The following is a 15,785-nucleotide window of genomic DNA, read 5'->3' as shown; positions in this document are numbered from 1 at the left end:
ACAGCCTTTGAGACATGGAATCTGCTCTATTACCTCAGGTAGTTGAGGGTCTTGCTTTCAAATTCATAACTCCCCTGCTGTTTTGACAGCCATCACCCCATCAAGGAGCATTGTGCTTCCATACTGTGGTGCATATGAAGACAGACCTCCTGAAGCTGAAACAACAAAGAGTTTGGTTTCATCTTAAAGACTAACAATTTTATTATAGCATAAGTTTCAGGAGTTGCAATTCCCTTCATCAGATGCATGAAGTAAAAGGAAAAGAAACTGACCGTAGGGACACAAAAATGGAAGTGCTACGTCAGAGCTAATTCAAACAGAGTGGGTGTGGATAAGAAGGTGAGAATACCTGATGTGGAAAGTTACTTACTGTAATGTGAGATCCATTCCCTGTTCCTGTTGAGATCCAATCTGCTGGTGTCAAATTTGCATATGAATTCCGGCTCAGCAGTTTCATATTGCAATCTGATTTTAGAGTTGTTTTCTTTTTTTTTTTGATCGTTTGTTTTTTGCTCGAGGATAGCAATTTTTAATTCTGTAACTGCGTGTCCAGGGAGGTTAATATGTTCTTCCAGTGGCTTTTGTGTGTTACCATTCCTGATATCTGTTATGCAGGTATTTACTCTCTTGCATAGAGACAGCGAGGTTTGTCCAATGTGCATGGCAGAGATACTGGCACATGATGGCATATATAACATTAGTAGCTAGTCAGATGAGTGAACCTGATGCTGTGGCTGATGGGGTTAGATCCTATAATGGTGTCACTAAATCTGCCCATTTGTCTCTTTATTGAAGAAGGCCAGCCTAATTTACCTATATATATATAAATTATATAAATATATATATATATATATAAATTGGCATGTAGTTTTAATATTCTGATCACATGTAACTCACTTGCAGTGCTTTCAAAATCTATGAAGCAATTGGTAACATTTTACACTGTATGCTTTCTATAAAATTAAAATGCCTGCCATCAAAAATATAGCTGATGTCTGGTTTCCACCATATTTAAAAACGAAAACAAAAATACTGAGTCTTTGCCATATAGTGCAGAATATAAACAATAACTAAAAAAAACAGTTGAGAAGAAACTGCTAAAGACACCACAAATGGCATTAATAAAATAGGTTGATTTTTGTAATAAACTTCAGTACAAAATAATTCTTACTGATAAATGCTAATATCCCAATCACATTACTAATAGTAATCCACCATACTCTCAAACATCTGTATCAATTGAAAAATACACAGATGATAATGCAGATACAAATTTTGAACTTTACATTTTTCACCATGCCAGGATAGAAGAAAAGTAAGAGATGTTTGCATGCTAACAACCCCTTCTCCTGTCCATGCAATATCAAACTATTCCTCCAGGCCCCGATGCAGCAAGCAGTTCCTGTCCAGCAAACATGTAAGCACATGCTGAACATGCATAAATCCCATAAATTTTTAATCAGACTTGCTTAACTGTATGGATGTATTCAAGTTCTTTGCCTTGCTGAATGGGAATGGACCACAGCATATGCTCTGATTTGTTGATTTGAAGTGCAGATAATAAGCAGTGCTCACTGAAGACTTTCACAGAACGTCTGTCGGGGGCATGGGGCTTTAACTAATACATCTTTCTTGCAACTTATTCCAAAGTGTGTACTTTGGCAAAAGAAGAAGAATCTTTCTTAATCCATTGATCAGTAGAGGTTACATGTTTCAAGACAAATGGACAAAGTCATCAACTCTTCCAAATTACATTGCTTGATAGATCAATGAAAAGTTTCCTGTTACTATTTGATCTTCACAATGTTCCTGGGGAAGGTCTAACCACTGTTTTCCCTTTGGGGCTGATCACGATTCCCTTCACATGCTGCTTTGCTATATTTATCAATACTAAATATGTTCATTTCTCTGCCTCGTAACTTCACATCCCTTTCCTTCTCTCTTGCTTGTTGTTGGAAGAATGAGGGAACATACTTGTAACAGGATTGGGAGAAACCCTGTCCTTTGCAAGGCGAGTGTGTTCAATGTCCCTGTTAGGGAACAGGGATGGGGCTTATGTATATTATGTCTTGGTCCTCCACCCCCCGCACACACACACACACCTGAGTGTATATTCTTGCTCTTGTTAGTGGGGCGATATGGCCTAATGACCTGAATACATACATTTTCCCTCAAGTTTGTATAAAGTGAGCAGATGGCAGCTCCTTGGATTAAGGATGGGAAAATCAAACGTAATTCAAAATTTTAATTACAGTGTGCAGGTCACCAAAACTATGTTAACTCCAAGCCAAGTTTTGGTCTCAGTAATACCAATGTAAATGGGATTAATACTTTGTACCTGTGTAGTTATGTGTATGTCCCACTATAGTTTAGGTCAGTTATGTGCTTCATAGTAGCTTTCATACATTGTCACTTTTTGTATTAAGAACTGCAAACATTAATATTATATATGCAATTGTAATTTTTATGGTTGTGAATTTTAATTACATACTATTTCTTAAATAATAGAATAAATTTTAAAAATTTTATAGAATATTAAGTTTGCAACGCAAGCTTGCCAAAATTAAGAATTGCCAAAATTAAGGTAGTCAGTAAAACCTTAATTCTGTCTCCTGGAGTATATGTATAGTACTCAGAGGCACTGAGACCTCATCTGGGGTGAGTGAAGTCTCTGCTCTACAGCCTTGGCTGAGAGCCAGCTGGCCTTTAGTTCCTGTGGTAGAGTGCAGGGCTTTAGACCCTATGCTTGCCAGTTCTATCCCTAGTGCCAGCAACCCTGGTCTGTCAGCATTACAACTGGTACATTGTCTGAGAAGAACTGCCAGAAGGTCTCAGAAGCTTGGGACGTTCTTCCTCAGCCCAGGGAAGCATATAGTACCCAGAGGCACTGAGACCTCATCTGGAGGGAGAGAAGTCTGCTCTTTTTAGATCATGTGGTAGAGTGCAGGGCTTTAGACCATATATGCTCATAGGTTCTATCCCTGGGGCCAGCAACCCAGGTCTGTTGGGCTACGTCTACACGTGCACCCAACTTCGAAATAGCTTATTTCGATGTTGCGACATCGAAATAGGCTATTTCGATGAATAACGTCTACACGTCCTCCAGGGCTGGCAACGTCGATGTTCAACTTCGACGTTGCTCAGCCCAACATCGAAATAGGCACAGCGAGGGAACGTCTACACGCCAAAGTAGCACACATCGAAATAAGGGAGCCAGGCACAGCTGCAGACAGGGTCACGGGGCGGACTCAACAGCAAGTCGCTCCCTTAAAGGGCCCCTCCCAGACACACTTTCATTAAACAGTGCAAGATACACAGAGCCAACAACTAGTTGCAGACCCTGTATATGCAGCACGGACCCCCAGCTGCAGCAGCAGCAGCCAGAAGCCCTGGGCTAAGGGCTGCTGCCCACGGTGACCACAGAGCCCCGCAAGGGCTGGAGAGAGAGTATCTCTCAACCCCCCAGCTGATGGCCGCCATGGAGGACCCCGCTATTTCGATGTTGCGGGACGCGGATCGTCTACACGTCCCTACTTCGATGTTGAACGTCGAAGTAGGGCGCTATTCCCATCCCCTCATGGGGTTAGCGACTTCGACGTCTCGCCGCCTAACATCGATTTCAACTTCGAAATAGCGCCCAACACGTGTAGACGTGACGGGCGCTATTTCGAAGTTACTGCCGCTACTTCGAAGTAGCGTGCACGTGTAGACGCAGCTTTGGTGTTACAAATGCATTATGGTGTAGTCTTTTACTATAAAATTATTATTTTCATAGAAACTCTGTCTTATAGTTAACAAGCAGCTATTCAGTTTTTAGTTTTATCCTCTTAGTTCAGTGTGTCCTTATTTACAGCAGATTATTCAACTCTTGCACTGAATACAGAATTATTAATTTCTTCACAGGAGTCTCTGTGGGTCTCATCACAGGCTTTTACTGTGGACATTGTGTTATTCAGCATTCCTCAGGCTTCTCACCTCAATCTGCTGTTTTACCCTGCCAGTCCCACCCCACCCGAACTGTCAGTATTTCTCTTTCTTCATACCACTTCAGTCGGTTTTACCAGGTTCATTGTGCTAATCTACTTCTTTTCCTTCTCCTAGGTCTGGCTCTTGTCCCCTTTATGTTCAGTTCAGGCAGTTTCCTCCTCCATGCTGTCTGGACACCAGTAAAGAGTGTCACTGAGATCACAGGAGAGGCGGGCTCACATTTCTAGTGCCTGACCACTCCCTGACTTCAGCAGCCATTATAAGGAAGGGACAGCTACACCTTTGTATCCCCAGCATAGTGAATGCTCATTTGATCTTTGCGGAGAGCATCCACACATTCTGGTCAGCACTAGGTGCTGAGGGGATGGAATGCGATAAGTGAGGATGAAATCTTCAGATTTTTAGTTGTTTCTTCAGGAAACCTCTCACATAAGCAGGTGAAAACTTGCATTTTTTGAAGGTTTACAACTTGCCCAGATTCAGGCTGACTTTTACAGGAACATCAGAAAGCATATCCCCATAGAAGGGCTGCTCGCTACAAAATGTTAAGTCCTTGTTCTAAACCGGGGGAATACTATAGATTCTGGAAGAAAAGATGGCCAGCCATTTTTTTTTAAATGCTCAATAATAATTCTCCTTCTAACCATGTTAACAAAATAGCTGCACTGAGGCTGAAACTGTCACAGGAAAATTCAGCCTGAATGAGACACTTGCCGTCAAAAATTCAGACTGAGTAGTTTAGGTCTGACAAAATTATAGGCAACTGAAAGAAAAAAGAGTCTTGTAAAAATTGGAAATGTCAAGCTACTGTAATTTATAGATGAAACAGAGGTATAAGTTAAAGCAGTATTTCAGTAAGCCTACAAGTCTCAAGACCCATAAGACAGTAGCTTAGCAAAAACAGAGACGGCTGAAAGGGCATTAGCATAAAGTGTTACCCAGGAATGACCCTAGATTATGAGGTATCATAGGATAGAATGGTACAATGATTAAACTGCACACAAGTAACTACACAAAGCTAGTCAAGTTATTTGGAGAGGTTCATGGCCCTGAGTGCCAGCCTCAGGGCAGACTATCGAGAAGCAGGACAGAGATTGCACACTGGTTGTATGTTCTATAACTAGATTCCATTAACCCTTAAACAAGCATGAACTCCTAACACACTACAATAGTTTTTTCATGGAGTCACAGTCTCCAGCCAGTCTATCGTGCCATCCCAAGTGCGCTGAACTTGAGCTTTTGTCTACACTGCACTTTTAGTGATAGGGCTGTGTAATCATGGCTGTGTTGCTAAAGGCCAGGCATCATAATTACTGATGGTCAGGTCTTTTGATGAAAAAATACTTCAATAAGTGGTGTTTGCTTTGTTGTCAGGAAAGCACTGCTGCCAACAAAGCGCTGTTCTCAGGGCACTTGTCTGTAAAAAAAAGCTTATTTTTTGCACGGGGATGTCGTTTTAACACCCCTGAATGTCAAAACTTCAGTTGTTTGCTTGCTAGTGCAGATGTAACCTTAATGATAGGATGGTTGATTTCTATACACTAAAGATCACAAAAGGCTCAGGTCGCTTCCAATACTGAGAAACCAGACACTTACCTCAGATCAACTTGTAGCTTAGTTCTCCCACCAAAAATAATGCTTGTAGTGAATCTTATAATTAAAGATTTCTTAAATAAGAAAATAAATGAGAGAGTTGTTAAACAGGTAAAACAGACGACACATAAATGTGTGTGTGTGTGGTTTTAAAAAGTGACCGAGTTGTAGTATCTGTCAGTTTTCTTTTTTTTTTTCGAGTTCATGCATGTAAATCCTGGGGGGGTCTCTGCTTTTGTTTCATATTTCTGGCTTGGTGAGAATCCAAACAACAAAAGAGAGAGGAATTTTCCTGTCAGCTATCTTTGTTTCCTTCTTTCAGAATCCAAGCTGATGGAATGAGCCCTTTTGCACTTAGCCTCTTTGTAGGTGTGAAGGGACATTTCACTGTCTTTGTGATGTCTGTTTAATTTTAATAGCTTTTTTGATGAGCAGAAAACAGTTCTTCCAGAAAGGTTCACAGTTCCAGATAAAAGGGATTTTTTATACATATGAAGCAAGGACTTTATTATTACTTTACTATGAGATTTACCCAACATTCCTTGAGTCAGCAGTTTTCTCATATGGGTCTGCTTTAGCCCCTTCTCCTTCCCCAGATGACACCTGGGGTGGGAGGCTTGGGTAGGACTTGGGTGGGACCTGGGGTGGGAGGCTTGTGGGGATGAAGGGCTCACCATGTAGGCTGCCTCAGAGAGAAAAGACTACCCAAGTCCTCTCTCACTGCAGCAGGTTGGGGGCAGGTAAGAAGTGCCTCCACATGGCAGCTGCAGCTCCAGAGGGTACAGCCAGGGGTACATATCCCCTGGCTAAGAAACAGACATACTCTCTCAAATATAAAATAGATAGCTGTCCTTTTCTTTTGCCCCTTGCCCCCCACTCTGTTCCAATGTAGTTATAGCTTTTCTGTTCCCCATCTCAGACCCTTGCTGCCTTCTGTGGTCATTGTGCAGTATAACTGTTCCTGTTTTACATTCTGTATCCCCTGATTTTCGCAATGAATTTGTCAATGCTCAGCTTGGGCAAAAGCCTAGAAAGAGCTTGCACTTGGCTTGCCAATATCACAGCTATCTTATGCCAGCTTCAGATACTTTAAAGTTAGGAACATCAGCAGATGTCTAGCCACAAGAATACTGTTGTAACTGTTTTATCTGAGATAATAAATTTCAGGTAAATGGACTAGTAACCTAGGGTGAATGGTATCCCAGTGTTAGTAGGGTAAAGAAATATGAATACAGGAAAGGGGATGAAACCCTTACTGAATATGCCTTGGGCATAATGGTGTCAGCATAAGACGTTAAAAAAATAAATCTCATCCTGTGTGTGTGTGTGTTGGGAGATGCAGCTGTGGCATGATGGTGATGAGGAAGATAATGATGAACACCTTAGATTGTTCTGCAAAGGATTGTGTGGGTATAGGGATGTTCAGAGTCATACTGTATTGACTCTATATACCTTTGTCGATTGGGTTGGGCCCTTTTATTAACTGTATTAATAAAACTATTACAAATATGGAAGACTTTTTGGAAGGAGTTTTTGCAACTGTTAACACTGAGTTCTCAGTTGCAAAAATTACCTATCAAACCTCAGAGTATGAATTCTTAAGTAACCAACTGTGGCAGGGTGGGGCCAGGAGAGGGGAGGTGGGAGTAAACACAGAGCAGAGACAGAACTGACAATCAAAGTGGGACCAGCTGAGGAGTAGGCTGCCCTAAATCAATTTGGGCCAGCTGAGCCTACTCAGGGCTAAGTTTATAAGCCCTTCTCCAGGCAGGACAAGGGAGGGTGGTTAAGGAGCATTTGAGAGGAGTGAGGTGAAGTAAGGTGACTTAGAGGAGCACCAGGGGCCACAAAAGAGGAGAGGAGCCTCAGCAACCTGGGGGGCTAGACTGCCCCAATCCAGGGGGGCCTGAAGCTTCACCAGAGACTTTGAGGAACTGGTCAGCCAAAGGAGCCAAACAAAGGAGGAGACTTGCTGCCATAGCTCCCACTAGTGAAAGGAGGTACCAGGGGAATTATCTGGGGGAAGTGGCCCAGGGAGAGGAGCTGAGAGGGCAAGGGCAAAGGGAGTCAGGCCTCACTGGTAGGGACCATCCAGGGTCCCTGGGCCAGAACCTGGAATGAATGGGCGGTGACCACATGCCCCCCAGGCTGGCCTGTGCCCCAGCCAGGGTAATATGGTTCATATGATGCAGCCAGTGGACTAAACAGAGGACCTGGGGCCCAGGAATGAGACTGACTCTGCCACACCAATATAATTATTACACAGTCCTTAGGTTAGGCAATAGTACCTAATCCACATGACCTCACCTATAAATATTTACAACATAAATAATAATATGTAGAAACATGCAGTGTCTTGTGCTCCTAATGCACTTCAGAAATATTTCACTGTGAGGATATTAGGGGGAAAACTTCATTATTTTTCTCCAGATTATACCACTCTGTGGATTAAAAATAAATGATGTGTCCAGAGAGTACATTCCATAAATCCTAATGAAAATTTTAAAAACTTCAAAAGTCAAAGAAATAACAAAAACTAATCAGATTTTACTCTGCATACTCTTACATGATGTGATTAAACCTCTGCAACTGCCATCATCCAATCAAGTTTAGAGGGCATCTGTCGAGTACCACTTATGTCTGTCAAACCCCTCCAGTTCTGGAGGCTAGTGCAGAGCACCTTCACCTTTTCCAGGTTCTGCCATCAACTTCAGATACACCAGGCTGGCAGGGGATATCGGGATCGTTTAATGGAGCAGCTGCTCTAGTAGATCCACAAATAAATGCACCTAATCACTTGGAACCAATTCACAGGGGCAAATAAATGGCATATATCCTATTTTCTCCTAGCTTTACTTTCTTCTGTTAAAAATAGGAAATCTGATAACATATGAATGTGAATAAATATCACAATATGTACTTTAAATAATTACTTGACATTTCCTCAGTATAATAGGCATTTAAATTAACAGTAAATTAACTCTCTATTCATGATGACCGTCAGTATTCCTGGAAAGCTGAGGGTCAAATGCTGCCCAGCTGATTAGCAGAGCACCCACAGAAAGGATTTTTTGTTTCTACTGATGGTGCACACTTGCACCTGTCTCAGAGCACATAAAAATATTCTGTGCATGGATGAAAGAAATTGCTCATTAGGAGGTGGAGAGCTAAAAAACCTTTTGAAAATCTCTAACTGTAAAGCCTTTTTTTTATGTTTTGTGATGCAAACCAGACTAGTAAATGGTTTTGTCAGCACCTATCCTGCTACTCTAGCTGTAAGTTAACTTTTGGCTGGGTGACCCTGTTCCCAGCAACCCTCCAGTGCTGAACTGCACCCAAATCACTTGTCCTGTAATTTCTGACCTTCTTCCTGAACTGTCAGAGAAATTTTGATGTTCACTTCTCCCTAAAGAGATAGTAACCAGTAGCTTATTACTTTAACTGGGGTTAACAAAACACTTTATTTTAAACAAGCACAGAAATGGTTTACTCACAGAAAGGTAGAGTAGTGGTGGTCGGGGACTCTCTCTGAGGGGGACGGAGGCACTGATCTGTCACCCTGACAGTTCATCTCGGGAGGTGTGCTGCCTGCCGGGGGCCCGTATCTAAGACGTCATGGAGGTGTTGTCAAGGATTATCTGGCCCTCTGACTACTATCCCATGCTTCCCATCCATGTGGGCACTAATGATACTGCGATGTGTGACACTGAGCAGGTCAAGAGTGACTTCAGGGCTCTGGGGGCACGGGTGAGGGAGTTTGGGGCACAGGTGGTATTCTCCTCAATCCTGCCTGTCCGTGGTAGGGGCCCAGGCAGAGACAGGTGCATCCTAGAGGTGAGTGCCTGGCTTCAAAGATGGTGTTGCCAGGAAGGCTTTGGCTTCCTTGACCATGGGATGCTATTCCAGGAGGGACTGCTAGGCAGAGATGGCTTTCACCTTTTGAGGAGGGGAAAAACCATATTTGGACACAGACTGGCTAACCTAGTGAGGAGGGTTTAAACTAGGTTCGACAGGTGCAGGGTAGCAAAACCCACAGGTAAATGGGGAACATGGAAACCTGGGTCAGAAATGGGAGGCAGCATGGGTGACAATGTCAGAGTAAAAAGAGGGTCAGGGCAAAACAGGGAGGCAAGATCAAATCAATATCTTAGATGCCTATATACAAATGTAAGAAGTATGGGTAATAAGCAGAAAGAACTGGAAGTGCTAATAAATAAATACAACTATGACATTGTTGGCATCACGGAAACTTGGTGGGATAATACACATGATTGGAATGTTGGTATTGAAGGGTACATCCTGCTTAGGAAGGATAGACAGGGAAGGAAGGGGGGAGGTGTTGCCTTGTATTTTAAAAATGTACACACTTGGACTGAGGTGCAGATGGACATAGGAGATGGACATGTTGAGAGTCTCTGGGTTAGACTAAGAGGGGTAAAAAACAAGGATGATGTCCTGCTAGGAGTCTACTGCAGGCCGCCCACCCAGGTGGAAGAGGCTTTTTTTAAACTAACAAAGTCATGCAGGACCCCAGATTTGGTGGTGATGGGGGACTTCAACTATCCAGATATATGTTGGGAAACTAATACAGCAGGGCACAGACAATCCAGTAAGTTCTTGGATTGCATTGGAAACAATTTTTTATTCCAAAAGGTTGAAAAAGCTACCGGGGAGAAGCTATTCTAGGTTTGATTTTAACAATAGGGGGGAATTGGTAGAAAACTTGAAACTGGAAGAAAGCTTGGGTGAAAGTGATTACGAAATCATAGAGTTCACAATTCTAAGGAAGTGTAGAAGGGAAAACAGCAAAACAGAGAATGGATTTCAGGAGGGCAGATTTTGGTGAACTCAGAGCTGGTAGGTAAGGTCCCATGGCAAGCAAACAACACACAAATTCAGGAGCAAGATTAGAAAGGCTAAGGCACAAAATGAGCTCAGACTAGCTACAGGCATAAAGGGAAACAAGAAGTCTTTTTATAAATACATTAGAAACAAGAGGAAGACCAGGGACGGGGTAGGACCATTGCTCAGTGAGGAGGGAGAAACAGTAACAGGGAACTTGGAAATGGCAGTGATGCTTAATGACTCATTTGTTTTGGTCTTTACTGAGAAGTCTGATGAAGGAATGCCTAACATAGTGAATGCTAGTGGGAAAGGGGTAGGGTTAGAAGTTGAAATAAAAAGAGAACAAATTAAAAATCACTTAGAAAAATTAGATGTCTGCAAGTCACCATGACCTGATGAAATTCATCCTAGAATACTCAAGGAGCTGATAGAGGAGGTATCTGAGCCTTTATCTATCACTTTTGGACAATCATGAGAGACAGGAGAGATTCCAGAAGACTGGAAAAGGGCAAATATAGTGCCCATCTATAAAAGGGGAAATGAGAATAACTGAGGAAACTACAGGCCAGTCAGCTTAACTTCTGTGCCAGGAAAGATAATGGAGCAGGTAATTAAAGAAGTCATCTTTAAGGATTTGGAAGGTGGTAATGTGATAGGGAACAGCCAGCATGGATTTGTAAAGAACATATCATGTGAAACCAATCTGATAGCTTTCTTTGATAGGATAATGAGTCTTGTGGATAGAGGAGAAGCGGTAGATGTGGTATACCTAGAATTTAGTAAAGCATTTGATACGGTCTCGCATGATATTCTTATAAAAAAACTAGGCAAATACAATTTAAATGAAGCTTCTATAAGGTGGGTGCATAACTGGCTGGATAACTGTACTCAGAGAGCAGTTCTTAATGGTTCTCAGTCCTGCTGGAAAAGTATAACAAGTGGGGTTCCGCAGGGGTCTGTTTTAGTTCTGGTTCTGTTCAATATCTTTATCAACGATTTAGATATTGGCATAGAAAGTATGCTTAATATGTTTGCAGATGATGCCAAGCTGGGAGGGGTTGCAACCGCTTTGGAGCATAGGGTCATAATTCAAAATGATCTGGACAAATTGGAGAATTGGTCTGAGGTAAACAGGCTGAAGTTTAATAAGGACAAATGCAAAGTGTTCTACTTGGGAAGTAACAATCAGTTTCACACATACAGAATGGAGAGGGACTGTCTCGGAATGACTACAGCAGAAAGGGATCTAGGGGTTGTCAGGGGTTTTATCCCTTGGGCATTATCATCCCTGTGGGCCAGGGGAAACAAGCCTTTGGCCATTAAACATCAATGCAGGTACAGGTAAAATCTAAAGTTACATATGCTGCCATTTAGCAGCTCCTGCAATGGTCGCTCTGAGTCTGTTGGTTTCCCTGGTAACCTGAACTCATGAATTATTCAAGGCTGCAGGTTCAAAATGGAGCCCTCTGATTGGCCCCAGGTGAAAACTTCCAGCACCTTCTGCCAAGAAGAGGACCTTTTTGAAAGCACCTGCATAGAACCCTGAGTATGCTAATCATGTCATAAATATTCATGAGCTCGCTCTATAAATCCAGGAGCCACAGCCCATTCAGCGGCCCTGAGGGACACAGGCCGTGCACCTGTTACCTTGTACGGAGGAGCGTGGCCACCCAGTGGTGCCGCTGGACTCCAAGGCCAGGCCTGAGAGCTGAAATCACTGCGGCGCCTGCCCTCAGGCGGCACCAGCCGAAAGAGCTGACAATCACTGTGGCATCTGCCTTGCGGGCGGCGCCAGCTGGGAGTGGGAAACCGCCGGCTCACCTCAGGTGCCCACTGGGGCAGAAGCGGCGCCAACGCCCCAGTGGACCTTAGCGCCCACAAGCAGCGCATTGCATTGGGGAGCAGCAAGCGAGTCTTTTGGCCAAGTCACCAGGTGGTAAACTGGCCCCCACTCCAGTGGGGGTACTGTGTACCCAGTGATGTAACCAGGGACCTGCCAACGATACCACCAGCACTCCCCAGCATCCGTGCCTGCTGTGCTTAACTGGACCTTCATTTACCGGATGAGACTCACTTACCTGGACAGGACCCCTATCACCAGACACCTAATCTATCTCTTGGGACCTTTGACACTTCACCTCATCACAGACACTTTTTGGGTACTGGGTTCCCTAACAGGGGGGTTGGGGTTGCACCTCAGCCGTGCCCTTTCCAGGGCCAGAGAAGGGCTGCACCCGGGGCTCGACCCTAGGGCCGGGCTTGTTCACCCAAATTCAAAGACATTTAATATCAAGCTGCATACTTGAATTAATAGTTTGTTATTATAGTTTAATTACTTAAATAACACTAAGTCATAGGATTAGTTGGTAATAATAGGTTATACTTACCTTCATGCAGGAGGGTTAACATGGTGAAGGCATAGCCTCCCGGTTCCCCAGTTACCCTGAACCTTTACCTATCCTTTAATCTCTAAGCTCCAGCTGGGTGGGGCCGTGGCAAACACCCAGTTGGTAAGGGGGCCTCAGAGGCGGAGCCTTAAGGTCCCCAATAGGCCGGAGTAGTGACCCGGCCTGAGGGTATAGGAGAAGGAGTAGCGCCCTTCTCCCCCTCGGAGCTAAACTAAACATAGTTCCTTTTACCTCTTACCTTAAAAGTCTATTTCTAACCACCTTGTTTTTGCCTTCCGGTATAATAAAGAAAGTTTCACAGGTTGCCTTTATGGATTTAATATTAATAATAGTAAGTGTTTGTTAGTGTATAGGATCATTATGAACTGTTTGTGTTTATTTTATACCATTTGTTGTTTATTTGCCTGTTGTTGGCTCTGTTAAATAAATAGAACATTAGTTACACCCCTAAGCCGCCTCCTCATTCCACCTTCGCCTCTTGAGCTAGCCACTGCCTGCCAGGGGAGGTTACATCTATACGGCGGGAAGGGTACGTGCACAACCCCTGGTCCTCTTGCCAGTAGGGGGTGGGGCAGTCTGTAGGGGGCGAGGCGGTCTAACGTCGCTGGGCCTCCGCCATCTCTCCGATACACCTTAGGTCCTCGAGGATCCGGACAACTAGAGCGGGGAGCCTCGCAATCCGGTCGTGCTAACCAGGCGGCTCAGAGCAGGCCGTAAGAGGTTAATAATTCCCCACGACAGGGGTTATAGTGGACCACAAGCTAAATAAGAGTCAACAGTGTGATGCTGTTGCAAAAAAAAGCAAACATGGTTCTGGGATGCGTTAACAGGTGTGTTGTGAACAAGAAGTGAGAAGTCATTTTTCTGCTCTACTCTGCACTAGTTAGGCCTCAGCTGGAGTATTGTGTCCAGTTCTGGGCACTGCAGTTCAAGAAAGATATGGAGAAATTAGAGAGGGTCCAGAAAAGAGTGACAAGTATGATTAAGGATCTAGAAGGGTTTAGGTTGGACATTAGGAGAAAGTTCTTTACTGTCATGGTGGTCAAACAGTGGAATAAATTGCCAAGGGAGGTTGTGGAATCTCCATCCCTGGAGATATTTAAGAACAGGTTAGATAGATGTCTATCAGGAATGGCTTAGACAGTACTTGGTCCTGCCATTAGGGCAGGGGGCTGGACTCGATGGCCTCTTGAGGTCCCTTCCAGTCCTAATATTCTATGATTCTATGGTTTATGGTACAAATAGGAAAAAAAAAAGTTTATTAAACAAAAAGCCATAGGCTTAAGTGATACCAAGGTTGAGGAATAAAGATAAAGGCTCGCAAGCAAGCAAATTGAGAATGCTTCTAAGACTAAATTTTGATATCAGCACATTGTAATGTTTGCCAAAGCAGGTTTTCATCTATACTGAGGTCCCAGAGGCTTCAAACCCCTTGGCTGAAGGATCCATTGTTCTGTGGGTATAAGAGTTCTGTCCTGCTGGTTTCTCATATGATAGAAGCCCAGAAAGTTTCTTTCCCTTTGCCTACTTCTTCCGTAAATACTTTGCCTGGGGCTTTTTGAGTGTGCAGTCTTCATCCCATCAAGGTTATTAAGTAGCCATCTTTCCCCACTTGCTTTCCTTGGACTTTGTGTATATCTTGCTTAATTTAAATCAGAAACACACTGTAAGCAGGCATGGATTAGGAGCTACTTGTAAAATACAGTTTATGGGTTTCCAGAACATAGCTGCAACATCCGTTATGGGTTTGTCATACATACGTCACAATCACACATGCACATTAATATTCAGTGACTTATTTCCAGTGAGATATCACATGCCAGTTTTTTTTCAGCATATATCATGTCAACAGTGTGCTAACTGGCACAGAAGTACTCTTAGGATCAAAGCCATGTGCACACAGTTCACTCCATTGCTAGATTGCTAAAGTAAATTCAGTATTAAGAAGGCACACTTATCTTGTGTGAAACAACCAGATGACTACCTCAACAATTTAGAGAGGGAGGGTGAAGAGATAAGTACTAGAGGAACAGGTGCTGAATGAGGCCAAGTCTGTATGACTTTGATTTCCACCGCTGGTTGGTTTCAGTGACTAAGCAACTGTCTCCTATCTCTAAATTGAAGGCTTTTTCTTTTCCATCGGATCAGGTAATTACCCTGAACTGCTCCTGAGCATGGGTCTTGCTTTGGTTCCTATAGAATATCATCTTACATGTATGGGACCATAGTTCTTTTGGTTGTGAGGTTTGTTTGCTTTATTTAATAAATCCAGCTGATCAGAGAGCCACATAGGGCTGGAGTGCAAATTTAGTCCTAATAGTGGCACTAAGTGATAGAGATTACCATATGGTAAACAAAATTGTTTTTGCATCTGCAGGATCCAGGCCATGTGTTTGAACCAAATCCTTGGAGTCATTTTAAATCTTTTAAGACTTTTCTTCTGCTTGGAATGTCACATTTGAGTATAAACACAATTATTCTCTGCTTTTCCCCAATTCAGTACTTACAATGATTGATATAATTTTGCAAAACTACATCACATTCAGAGTGTAGCCCATTATTTCACAAGCTCAATGTCTTTTATTACCCCATGTGTAACTAACCTGTATTTTCCCCTTTCATATTTTTGTGGTTTAGTAGAGTAAGAACTTAAATTAATGTCTTGACACTTGCTTTTATCTATGCATCATTGTCCTTGTTTACGAAGAACAGTTGAACATTTTCTAGTGATTGAATTGAATATTGCTAATAGTATTACTACTGAGTTAATTCATAGCCCTATAAAGAGTGATGATACATTTGTCAAGAGTCAGTTAATAGACTCTATGACATCCTGAATGCCCTGCAAATCAAAATCAGCATAATCTCTGCAGTACCTTTCTCTTTCAACTGCTGCTGACAGATATTCTCTGATGTGTGTGCTTTTCCATGAAATGCTGGACTCGTAGGAAG

The 15,785-nt window shown here is 42.9% G+C and overlaps 1 protein-coding gene across 1 annotated transcript in view; it reads left to right on the top strand.

Annotated features, from left to right (window-relative positions):
* CNTNAP2 (contactin associated protein 2) overlaps positions 1–15,785 on the top strand; it is a 1,212,102-nt gene that overhangs the window by 57,817 nt on the left and 1,138,500 nt on the right. The window lies entirely within an intron of this gene.

This window comes from Carettochelys insculpta, chromosome 2 (genome assembly GCF_033958435.1).
Source record: "Carettochelys insculpta isolate YL-2023 chromosome 2, ASM3395843v1, whole genome shotgun sequence".
In the NCBI taxonomy this organism is placed as follows: Eukaryota; Metazoa; Chordata; order Testudines; family Carettochelyidae; genus Carettochelys; species Carettochelys insculpta.
The sequence above is the reverse complement of the archived record's forward strand: the minus strand, read 5'-3'. Positions and strand labels throughout refer to the sequence as shown.